We start from the raw sequence: 11,066 nt of genomic DNA on the forward strand, positions 1-11,066 counted from the left end.
GAGTGGGGCGGACAAGCGGTAGCACTGGGAGGGTGGCTATGGGGAGGCTAAGGTGAATTTTGGGGTGGCTATCCCAAACTCCTCCTAGCTCTGACCCTGTGTATGTGCATGGCAGCACATGGCCAGAAACACAGCCAGGCAGCTCCCTGCAGGTAAGTCTAATGTGGGGAAGGGTTGTGGAGAGGGGCAGATCGAGGCCCCTGTGGTGAGGGAGGGAGGGAGTGGGTTGGGGCTGGGTCACTGCCCAGCTAGGGGACCTGGGGCTGGGGTGGGGAGGGGGATGGAGTTACAGGCAGCTTGTCAAGGGGGGAAGTGCCCTGAGCCCACAGTGGGCAGCTCACATCCACCCTTGCCCCACTTGGCGCCGCTCCAGCTGTGGTGGGGGGGGTGGCAGGGAGCAGGGAGGAGAGGCGGGCAAGTGGACCCCGCACCCAGCCTGGCCAGGTCCACCCAGCCTCCCCCATGGGGTAGGGAGGCCTGCCCCACCCTTGGCAGTGGCAGCACCAGAAGGGGAAAGAGCTCCTCCCCCCGCTGGAGTTCAGCTCCCACACAGGAGGGGATGCACCAAGTTTAGAGTACCATCTTGTTTTTTTTGCTTTTTCACATCTGCAACCACCCTACATGTGTAAAAGCATTCATTCAATTTCTCCTAGGAATCGTGTGTCATCCAGGAGAAAGAACTGATCCCCAGCACTGAACACTATAAGTGGCACTGCTTGTACCTATTTTATTGGTTATGTTGGCCAAACTTAGCAAGGCCCTGTTTCTGGTCATTTTGCCAAACTAATAACTTGGGCTGGAATTTTTCACGACCAGCATCTGCCTGAGACTGAACTTTCAGAAAGGTTTAGGTAAAATAATTTAGCCACTTTTAGGCACCTCCATATGTGCAACTATGAAACTTCTAGGTTGTTACCTGGAAGTCCACTCCTGTGAGAGAGTTTCTTTCACAAGAATGAATCCCTATATGCTGCTTGACTCCTCCATTATTAGGGGGAGTCAAGCAACATCACCCCCTGTACCTTCCCCAGACTGGATAGCTTTACCTAGTTAGAGGAAGATCACAGTGTGGGGGGAGGGGCGAGGAGTGGGGTGGGTGATGGGAGTCCAATTCCCTGCAGTTCAGCTGGAGGAGTTGACCTACCGTTGCTCCCCCAAACCTTCCCAAGACTGGAGAGATCCTGGGCTGAAGAAGGTGTGATGGGTATTGCCTCACTGCTCCCTTCTACAGGAGGGGATTGGAGCGGCAGGCAGACTCCCCAGTCCCATTTCGCAGAGTGGGGTGTCCCTGTTCTGGGGAAGGGTGAGGAATCTTTTCCTGCTGCCCCATTCCCTACTGAGAATGGAAAGGAGTGAGTGGCCACTGCTCCCCACAGCAGGAACACCCGGGCCTGGGGACGACATGAAGAGCAGGGGAGAGGGGGCAGCTTCAGGGTGAACACCTATACTGCTCCCTCTCCTAGAAGTATTTCTGAAAAACTTCCACTGCTAGAAATGAACTTCTTGATCATATCCTTACAAATAACTTTAAAAGCAACAAACTTATTCTGACCACCTGAATGGGGAAAATACAAAATTAAGTAATGTTTCATGAAGGTCAGATAAAGTGTGCCTGGAGGAAATGTCCCTGTGAGTGAGAGTGACCTTATCAGTAATATCACTGTATCTATTTCTGGATGATTTTAGAAGAAAAAATGAGCAAAGCAGTTTGGGGACACCCTTGATTATACCTGCACTGCTAGCTGTCTGCATATTCTGGCAAAACATAGGTGTCCATCATTCAACTATCTGTTTTTAGATCCCTTGTACTTGAGATTCATGGCAAGGATAAGTGAAGTGGGAAGCCAAGGTGGAGAGTATGACAAAGCACAAGCTGTAATCTAGCCTTCTACATGTCAACCCTGCAGTACAGATGCAGAATAGAACTCAAAAACTCATGCTTGAACACAAATAGCTCTCCATCATCATTCCCAGATTTCCTCTGGCCATAGCGTCATACATTCTGGCACTTCTTCCTGATGCTTACTCACTTGGAAGTTTCCTGGAACTTTATATCCCCCATTCAGCATTTAACCCTTCATCTTCTCTGTGGACTGTTCCAGACTAGACTCCTGTTCTGCCAAGCTAAAGATTCATGCAGCAGATTGGCCAGAAGATCATTTCAAGGTTTTTGTTCATCTAAGGAAGAAATATTTCTGGTGATTTTAGTAAGAGTCCAAGGAATCTATACCATTATCAGGCCACCTATAGGCAGCTGACGAAATGGGAATTTATTAGGCTGGACTTCTGTACTGTGCACAGATCAAGTACTTTACACCACAATCCCAACAGGCCAAGGATGCAAAGCAAAGATCTAATAATATACTTGATATGTGGCTGGTTTGGCTGGGATGATGTAGTTGGGGATGGTCCTGCTTTGAGCAGGGGGTTGGACTAGATGACCTCCTGAGGTCCCACCCAACCCTAATTTTCTATGATTTTATGTGCTCTTGATATTAGGACAAACACTCCATTTTTCAACCTGAGGGGCTGACTTGTTATTGACTGTATCAACCTGCAGTTAGCCATAATCAAATTGTTCAGCAGGTGATTGAATAAAGTTCCTGGGTGAATTCTTGGAGGACCTGATAGGGGATGAACATGGAAAAGAAAAACTGTAAGGACAAGAAATAGACCCACACTTGGCTGGCACTCTTCGCCACATTTGTTACGGCTACATGGAACATTACGGCATAGAGAGGAATTTCCTGGGTCTTGGCCAATACAGTTATTGTGATGAAAGCTATTTCAGGCTCTAGGGTGTGTTTACTTTCAGTTAAATGTGCAAGATATGTAATACATTTCCATAATTCATTTTACATCTCCTCCATTTTCCAAAAACCTCCTCTGGCCACATCTCTTCTGAAATGGCCACCAAACAGAGGGAAAAAATTAAACCCACAAATACTGGCAATTTTGCAATAGCAGCTTTTTACATTTACACGATTACTCACCTAGCAACCCTGAGTGGTGATTTTTTTTTTTAAATGATTGCTTCTAGTGAATGGATTGCACTAATGTACTGCTGCTCATTATTACCTCTGATTTAAAAGCACGGGCCATGCATTATATGTACTCATCCGTTCAATGAGCTGAAGTTTGCAGTGATAAAGGCCCCAGGCCCCAGCCCCTGCCTGCCTAGCTTATTCTGTCTGTTTGAGGGATAGTGATCCAGCTGCTATCAATCCTCACTGTGCTGGCTGTGCACAGATTAAAAATCCCTGGGAGTAGAAACTGGTGTAGTATTCAATGGTAAAATCACGAGTCATCATCCATGTATGCCCTGTTCTGGCCTTTCCAGGGAAGTTGGTAGGTCTTAAGCTGGTAGGGCATAGGAAAAAAGGGTGCATTCTGCAGCTTTCAATCTGTTCAGCATTTTATCCCATTTTGTATGTTCACTATCCATAGTAAACCACTCAGAAGCCTTCACCACCACAAATATGACAGTTAGCTGACTTACAAATACTTGACTAGCAGTCATGGATGTGTAGTCTGGGTTAGCCAGCTTTAAGAAAGAAGCAGCTATCTGTTTCACCTGTTTCATTATGATGTAGTCTTTCTCAGTTGATTGCTGGAGGGGTCAGGGCCAGGTCTTCACAGAGCTCCAGAAAGCTCTGCTTCCTCACATGCAGGATCTGGGACTACTGCTGATCATTCCAAGATCTCCTGCTCCAGATGTGCCTGTCACCACGTGTGAACTGATTGCATCATTCTTCATGTCTGTTCCATTTGCTGTGAATGCATCAACCTTGTCCTCCAAGGTCAGAAAATTTCCCGATTCACAATGTTCTGAAAGGCCATCAGACATCTTTCCATAGAGTGTCTTCTCCACAGCAATAATGTTGACCTGCAGCTCATCTAATTATATGTGACTTGGACCACCCACACAACCTGGCAGAAGTGAAAAGCTGCTGTAAGAGACTGGGCTTTAGGTGATTTGGCTTAATGGTTAAGCCAGGACAAGCTTAATGGTGGTCTGGCTGAGTGGATCTAGAATTTTGAAAAGGAGGGTGCATATGGTGAGGTGCATCATCACATATGAAACAACACATTTTTTTCTCCAGTTAAAAATAAACTAGAAGCTAAACTAGATGCTATGGGTCTAGGGCTGCATTGAAGCAAAAACAAATATAATTTTATTGAAATGAGTTAAAAATAATCTGCAGGGTTGTGAAATAGGAGCTTCATTACCAGGAGCAGCTAACAGACCACTGAGGGAAAGTAAGTGCCTGAAACTAGGTCAGAGAGTAGGAGCCATATTACTGAAACCAGAGGGAAATCCAGAGGCAGAGTCTGCAACACAGTTCCAGGTCAGGATCCAGGGATCAGATGCTGAAGACCAACCCAAAGCTATACTAATACTAATCCACAGGGTGATGTCAAGCAAACAGGGGTCAAGAGCCAGGAAACTGATCCATGGGGAAATCCAAAGCTGAAGTTCAGAAATAAGCCAAAACCAGGGGGCAGGAACCAGGACACTTTCCACAGCAGAACTGTTGACTGGCCTCTAAACCCAGGACCCCAGGTGGTGTTAAATGGATAGGCAGCGCTCCCAGTGTTCAATCAGGATGCTTGCTGCTCCTAAACTGGTGCAGAGTTCATTAGCTGAGGCTGACTATATGCGTGACTGCTAAGGTATTTGGTCCAGGCTGGCCTGCCAGCTCAGGGCACATCCAGACAAGCGTGGTCATGCGGTATGTGGACATACTTCACAGTCTGGTGTTCTCCACGCTGCAAGAGTGCGCTACCTGAGCAAGCGCTGCACCATTTTTTCCCCTGCAGGATTTTTTGGCCTCTGGATATCCAGGGGTCAAAGAAAAATGTAGAAAAAAAACCGCAGCACAATGCATGCTCTAGTGTGTGCTGCTGAAAAGCAGAGCCAGGCCTCCCGGAGCTGCACTGTAGCTGCCAGCCAGGTTCCATGCAGCAGAATTGCAGTGGCTGCAGCCCCGGAAGACCCCAGGACCCCAGGTAAGGCTGCTGGGGCCAGCATAGTGCTGGCCCCAGCCTCCCCTACCTGACCTGGGGCAACTTGCCGTGTGCCAAAGCACATGTGGCATGGGCATTTTCTGGTGACAAGTAGCTGTGGTGCAAGGTATGTCACTGCTACTTGTCCCTAGGGAACCAAACATCCACACACATCTGGACATGCCCTCAGTGTCCCTGATGCATGCAGAGCTGGAAAGAGCCTTGAAGACCAAAGTCATATCTACCCTGAGGTCCGGCAAAGAATGACAGAATGCACGACAAACCAGTTCCTCCAGAGGTTTTGTTCTGTTGGTGTAAACGGAAACCTGAATATATCCTCACAAATCCAAGTGCCAGCTACCTGTGACCAGAGTGTGAGTGTGGAGACAGGTGTGTGGTGTGTAACTCATGTATGGCAATGCACAGTGAACAAATGGAGGCAGGCTTGACTGGCTTGAGGGTGAATGGTCCAGAGGCAGGAGGTAAGCATCCACTGCTGTGTAGACCTAGCTTTTGATATTTACCATAACCCCACCCCACCAAGCCCTTAGTATAGCTGTAAAATTTTCATACATAGGTCTTTCTGTGATTTTTATATACACAGACTCATGTTTACACTGGGAGCTGTTATTAACACATTAGCATTTTTCTGATACTGTTAAATGAGCAAATAACACTTGCAATATTGAAGAAAAGCTTAATACATAAGAACCCGAGCTGCTAGTGACATTATCCATTTATTAGAAATCTGTCTTCTGTATGATGGCTAACAACTGAAATGAGAAAGAAAGCATGCTCATATGCAAATAAAATGCAGTCTTTACAGCTTTTATCACATTGCTACAATGGCAGGGGCAAGATTTCAATAGTAGGACAGACTCATCCTCAGAAGGATTTTTTCATTTTTATTTTTCTTGATTTATAGGGTCCTCTGACACTCCAGTGGCAGGAGGTATCACCAATTATTTTCTTGCTGATTTTCCTACTATTCCATAAGTCTATTGATTTTTAAACAGCCAGCCTGATTGCCTTATAGGATAAGTCATGCCCTTAAGTTCCTAGACATACAAAAGAAAAATCACTGCTTGTTAAAAATGTTGATTCCCTCCCCACACCCAATAGCATTCTAGTATTACAATCCATTACCTAACCCAAATGTGAGCAAATTAGAGAAAAAACACAACAGATTTTTAAGAACCTGTCATTATAAGATAATGCTGCATATAGGTAGATGTTAGTACTTGAACAGTCCTATAAATCACAAAAATATAACCAGCCTGTGCCTATTAGGAAATGCATCTTTTCAATATTCTGTAGGAAGGAAAAGACTTCACTGTTGCTAAAAATGCATTCATTCGTTATCCTTTATTATCTCTTTAGGCAATACTTATTATATTGTAAAACTGTTTCCCTCTCCTCTCCCTGGAACAAATACCACAGCAGTCTGAACCCAAAACATAAGCTGGTTGCCAATTTTAAAGCACTCCAAGCAACAGAACAACATGGTATAATAACCTTTTCTGGAATTTATTTTTAAAAATGGTCTTTGCTTTTCTTTGCCTTCTGTTTTGCTGAAATGATAACTCAGAAGAAGTAACCACATTGGCAGTGAAGCAAAAAAAATTTTTGATTAATGATGGCTATTGTCAGGGGCAAGCCACATTGAATAACCACCACAATTGCCTTATTTAGGCATTGTGACTCAGTCCTGCAATTATGTCCCATGGGAGTGCAACAGAGACCATGTTTGACTGCAGATTGTGCTTATATGCAGTCTCCGGAATAACATGTAAGGCTCAACAGTCAACAATGAAGTCAATAGTGTTGTACCACTATAACTGAGAACAGACTTTAGCCGTAAGAATATACTGTACACTTTGTATTGAAAATCTTGTCATGAAACAGCCGAGACAAAATGTAATTCTCACAGGGTTGTAAAACAATCATAAGGGAAGAATTGGCCATTTGATTTTCTTTGGATTTTATTATGAATTTACAAGGTTTTAGTGAAAAAAATATTAAGGCTATTGATAACTGAAACTGGGTATGATGCATCTTAAAAGGTATTTTCATTTAATTAAACATTTTGTTATGGTATTGTTCTTATTATAGAAGAAACTAGAGGCTTCAATTAGAGCAGGGGCAGGCAATTGTTTTGGGTGGAGGGCCGCTTACTGAGTTTTGGCAAGCCATCAAGGGCTGCATGACAGGCAGCCAGGGGCAGATAAATATTAATTTTCTAAATTTTTTAGGGGCCTTGCGGGCCAGATAGAATGGCCTGGCAGACCACATTCGGCCCATGGGCCACATTTTGCCCACCCCTGAATTAGAGGTAAATGAAAGATGAAATTTCCATCTTACAGGAAATTTTGATACTTCACTAGTTTTTGTCCTGAGTTGCAATAAAAAGTTGAAATATTATTTTTTTCATGGAGCAGAAACATCTGAAAAATGCTTATTCATACCATTTTATTCTAAGTCAATTGAACCGTGAACTGCATTTCTCCAGGTTAAGCCCTTGCTGAGTGGGCAATATGCCTGTTGCCTCCTGTTTCTCTTTTATGGACCAGGGCCTATGCCTAGATTACACTTCCCACCCAGAATTGTGTGGTTCCTATGATAAAAACTGTTTATGTGTAAGCAGTAAAATGGTATTGCAGTATGGCAAATATCGTCTAGCAAGTGATACAACTCATAGATGAGGATGAAAGCTCAAACTACAGCTCCTAGATCGCAACTGTGGCACAACCAGGAAATACAGGTTTATGTGGATGTGACTTGAAATTAAACTTTCTGGCTAAGTACAGACAGTCAAAAAGCCTAAGGCTGAATTGATTTGGTCTTTGAGTCTAAGCCTACACCCTAGTTAAGAATCACTGCACTGTGGGCTCCTAAAAATTCCAAATGGTGGTGCAGACTCATCTGGAAATTTTGAATGGAAGTACAGATCCCTTTGAATTCTTAGTGTGGGTATTCACATCCTTTTTCATTGACCATAGTCATCTTTCACTGACCACAGGTTGAAAACCACTGGTCTATACGTAAGATAAAAAGTATTTCTTATGAAAGATTATTGATCTTTTTAATGTAACATTCTTTTCATTGTAATAGGTGGGTAATGTCAGTGTAGATATATTTGTAACTTAAGCCCTTGTCCTGTGTTAATTTCTGCACAGTTTGTTCTTAGCAGTTTTCCCCTGGAGTCAGAGAGGCTATACATACACATAAAATTGCATAGTTCAAGAATTGGGGGACCCTCCATGTTTATAAAAGTACATATTATTTAGTCTAATATATTCCATATAAACTATATACATTATTATGAAATATAGCTTTACATCCAATTGTTTTTTGTCTATAAGCACTTAATATTTCTAAGTGTCAGATAGAGCCATAGTGAGCAAATGGAGTGCCGGGGGAAGAGGGAAGGCTCCCTGGGGGTGGGGAGAGCACCATTCTACTTGTCCCACTTGCCTCCCTGCCCCACATATACACTTTGTGGTGTGGCGCTGTGCTGCCCAGCTCCTCTGGCTGGACAGTGGCAGTGCAGGCCTTCCCAAGCTGCTGTAAAGTCACCTGGAGAATAGGAACATGATCAGAATCCCACCCCCTTCTGGAAGTCTTTGCAGTGGTGGGGGAAGACTCCTTGTACCAGGGGCATATCCTGGTGCCTACTCCTAGTCAGTATCTGGGGCTGATCCTCACTCGCCCCACACTGTTTAACACTATGGCTATCAGAGGAGTGAAGTTTTGGAATGGTCTTCCAAACAAAGATCTTGAATTGCTTTAAGACTGAACTGGCTAATTATATGGAAGGGCTGGTGTGATAGGATACTACAGGAAGTTCTGGCTGAACAATCAGTGTGTATGATCTATGGAGCCATGTATTTGTGGTTCTCTGGTTGGGGTACAGTACAGAGGTAGCTTGGTTGCAGTCTAGAACAGTGTTTCTCAACCCATGGGTTGTGACCCAAAAGTGGGTTGCAAGAATATTTCAAAGGGTCACAAGCAAGTGCAGGGGAAGGGGCAGGGAGGAGCAGTGTGGCATGACTGGCAACACCAGGGCTGGCACTGGTGGTTGCGGGGCAGAGTGGTAGGGAGACGCTGCTCAGGGGGTGGGAGGGGCCGTGACCAGGTTGCCTGGTGCAGGACAGCAGCCCCAGCCCAGGGCAAGAGTGCCACAGGCCTCTGCTTCTCCTCCCTCCAGCCCATACCGGGCCAGACTTGCTTCGCTGCTGCCCGCATGAGCCAGAGCTGCTGCAGCCACAGCGCTCCAGCTTGAGTGGGACAGGGGCAGCTGGGGGCCCCCCTTCAGCAGGGCTGGGAGGGGTAGGGAGCTGTGGGTCAGGCACCGACCAGCAGGGCCAGGGCATTGTGGGTCAGGACAAGCCATAGATCTTGGCAAATGTGTCCTGGTATGAAAAAAGTTGAGAACTAGTGGTTTAGAACGTGTATGGTATTACCATGCTTTGGGCCTTTTGCTAATTACTGGTTGGAGCCAGGAAGGATTTTTTTTCTTCTCATGAATGTTACTGGCTGCTTGGGGCAGAGGATTTCCTTCCTTCAAAACATTGAGATGTTGGCCACCACTAAGACTGAGGGTTTTGCCTGGAGTCTGTTGATATTTCTGTTCCTAGTTTGAAAACCCAGAGGTTCATGACTGGAAGGTCCTGCTTTTCCACTCAGGGTCATACTGGGTGCATCTACATGAAACACTTTATTGTGCATTAGATTAATTTAATGTGCAGTAAAGTGTCACCATCTACATGTGTGTGGCACTTACTGTGTATTAAATTAGTCTAATGCACCGTTTGCTAGTATCAATATATACATGTACTAGAAAAACAGCACGTTAACTAATGTGCAGTAGTATATGTGTAGATGCTGATGTTGGGCACAAACTGTGCCCAGTCAGCTTCACCAGCAGGGGGCCAGCCTTCTGCTTGGGGCAGAACCACATGGCTGGCAGTTTCTCCAGCCACATGGCAGGGGCAGCTTGTTGGCTGTCCTAAGCTGGCCTCTGGACCCCTGGCCTGACCCCTGGGGCCTGTGTCAGCTTCTGCCTGCCCCCTGGACATTGTGCCCCACAAGTGTGGGCATGTGCTGGGCACTGCAGACCCACGGACCCTGACTCTGCTCCCTGGGGTCCATGCCAGCAGCTGCCTGCCCCATGGGCATTATGCCCCATTGCTCTGGGCACATGCTGGGCCCTGCAGCCCTGCAGACTTTAGTGGGCATGTGCCAATTATGCTAGCACCTGGATCCCTAGCCTGACCCCCTTGAGGCCCCTGGCAGCAGGTGCCTAACCCCCTGATGCGAGAGACAGTGACCCAGGGGCCAAACTGGATGAAGCATGAGACCTCATAGCAATCTGAGGCAATGCATAGGTCTATCTGCAGTTTGGCCAAGTCACTTGGGCCAACATGCATATATACATGGCCATGGTGGAGCACATGCAGACTGTGGGCACCAGCGCTCTGGCTGCCAGTGCTGCATGAAGGTTAAGGCCCTGAGGGGCCACTGGGTTCAAATCAGGGACCACAAACATCAGTCAGTGTGGCCTGCATGTCCATGGCCTTCATGCAGCGGCTGGATCAGATCCTGGGTTCGGAGGATCCTGGGGAGGCCCGCCATGTCTATTCAAGCACAAGTAGGCTGCTGGAGCCTGCACCAAGGCCCAGTGACCATGAGGGCTCAGCAGGGCAGGGGCCCTCAGGCTTCCAGTGCCATGGTCCACAGCTGCAGCCTCACCTGGCAGCTCAGGCAGCCTGGGCCAGCCAACCAACTCCAATAGTGTACCCCAAGCAAGGAGGACAGGACAGGGATGGCCCTAGCAGTGAGCAGCTCCAGCTCTTGCCTGGAGGGGGCCACTGCCTCTGTGGCTAGGTGGCGTGCCTCCACACCCCAGGACATTGCAGGCAGCCAGACAACCTCACCAGAGCCAGGGACTAATTCTGCCCACTGGCAGCACCTGCCACACCTGCCCAGTAAGCCCTGCACAGGGAGGAGGGACGGGGGGAAGGAAGCACCACGGCCACCCATGCCTGTGCCAGCTTACC

The sequence above is a fragment of the Gavialis gangeticus genome, unplaced genomic scaffold (genome assembly GCF_001723915.1).
Source record: "Gavialis gangeticus isolate Ggan-Ray unplaced genomic scaffold, GavGan_comp1, whole genome shotgun sequence".
NCBI lineage: Eukaryota > Metazoa > Chordata > Crocodylia > Gavialidae > Gavialis > Gavialis gangeticus.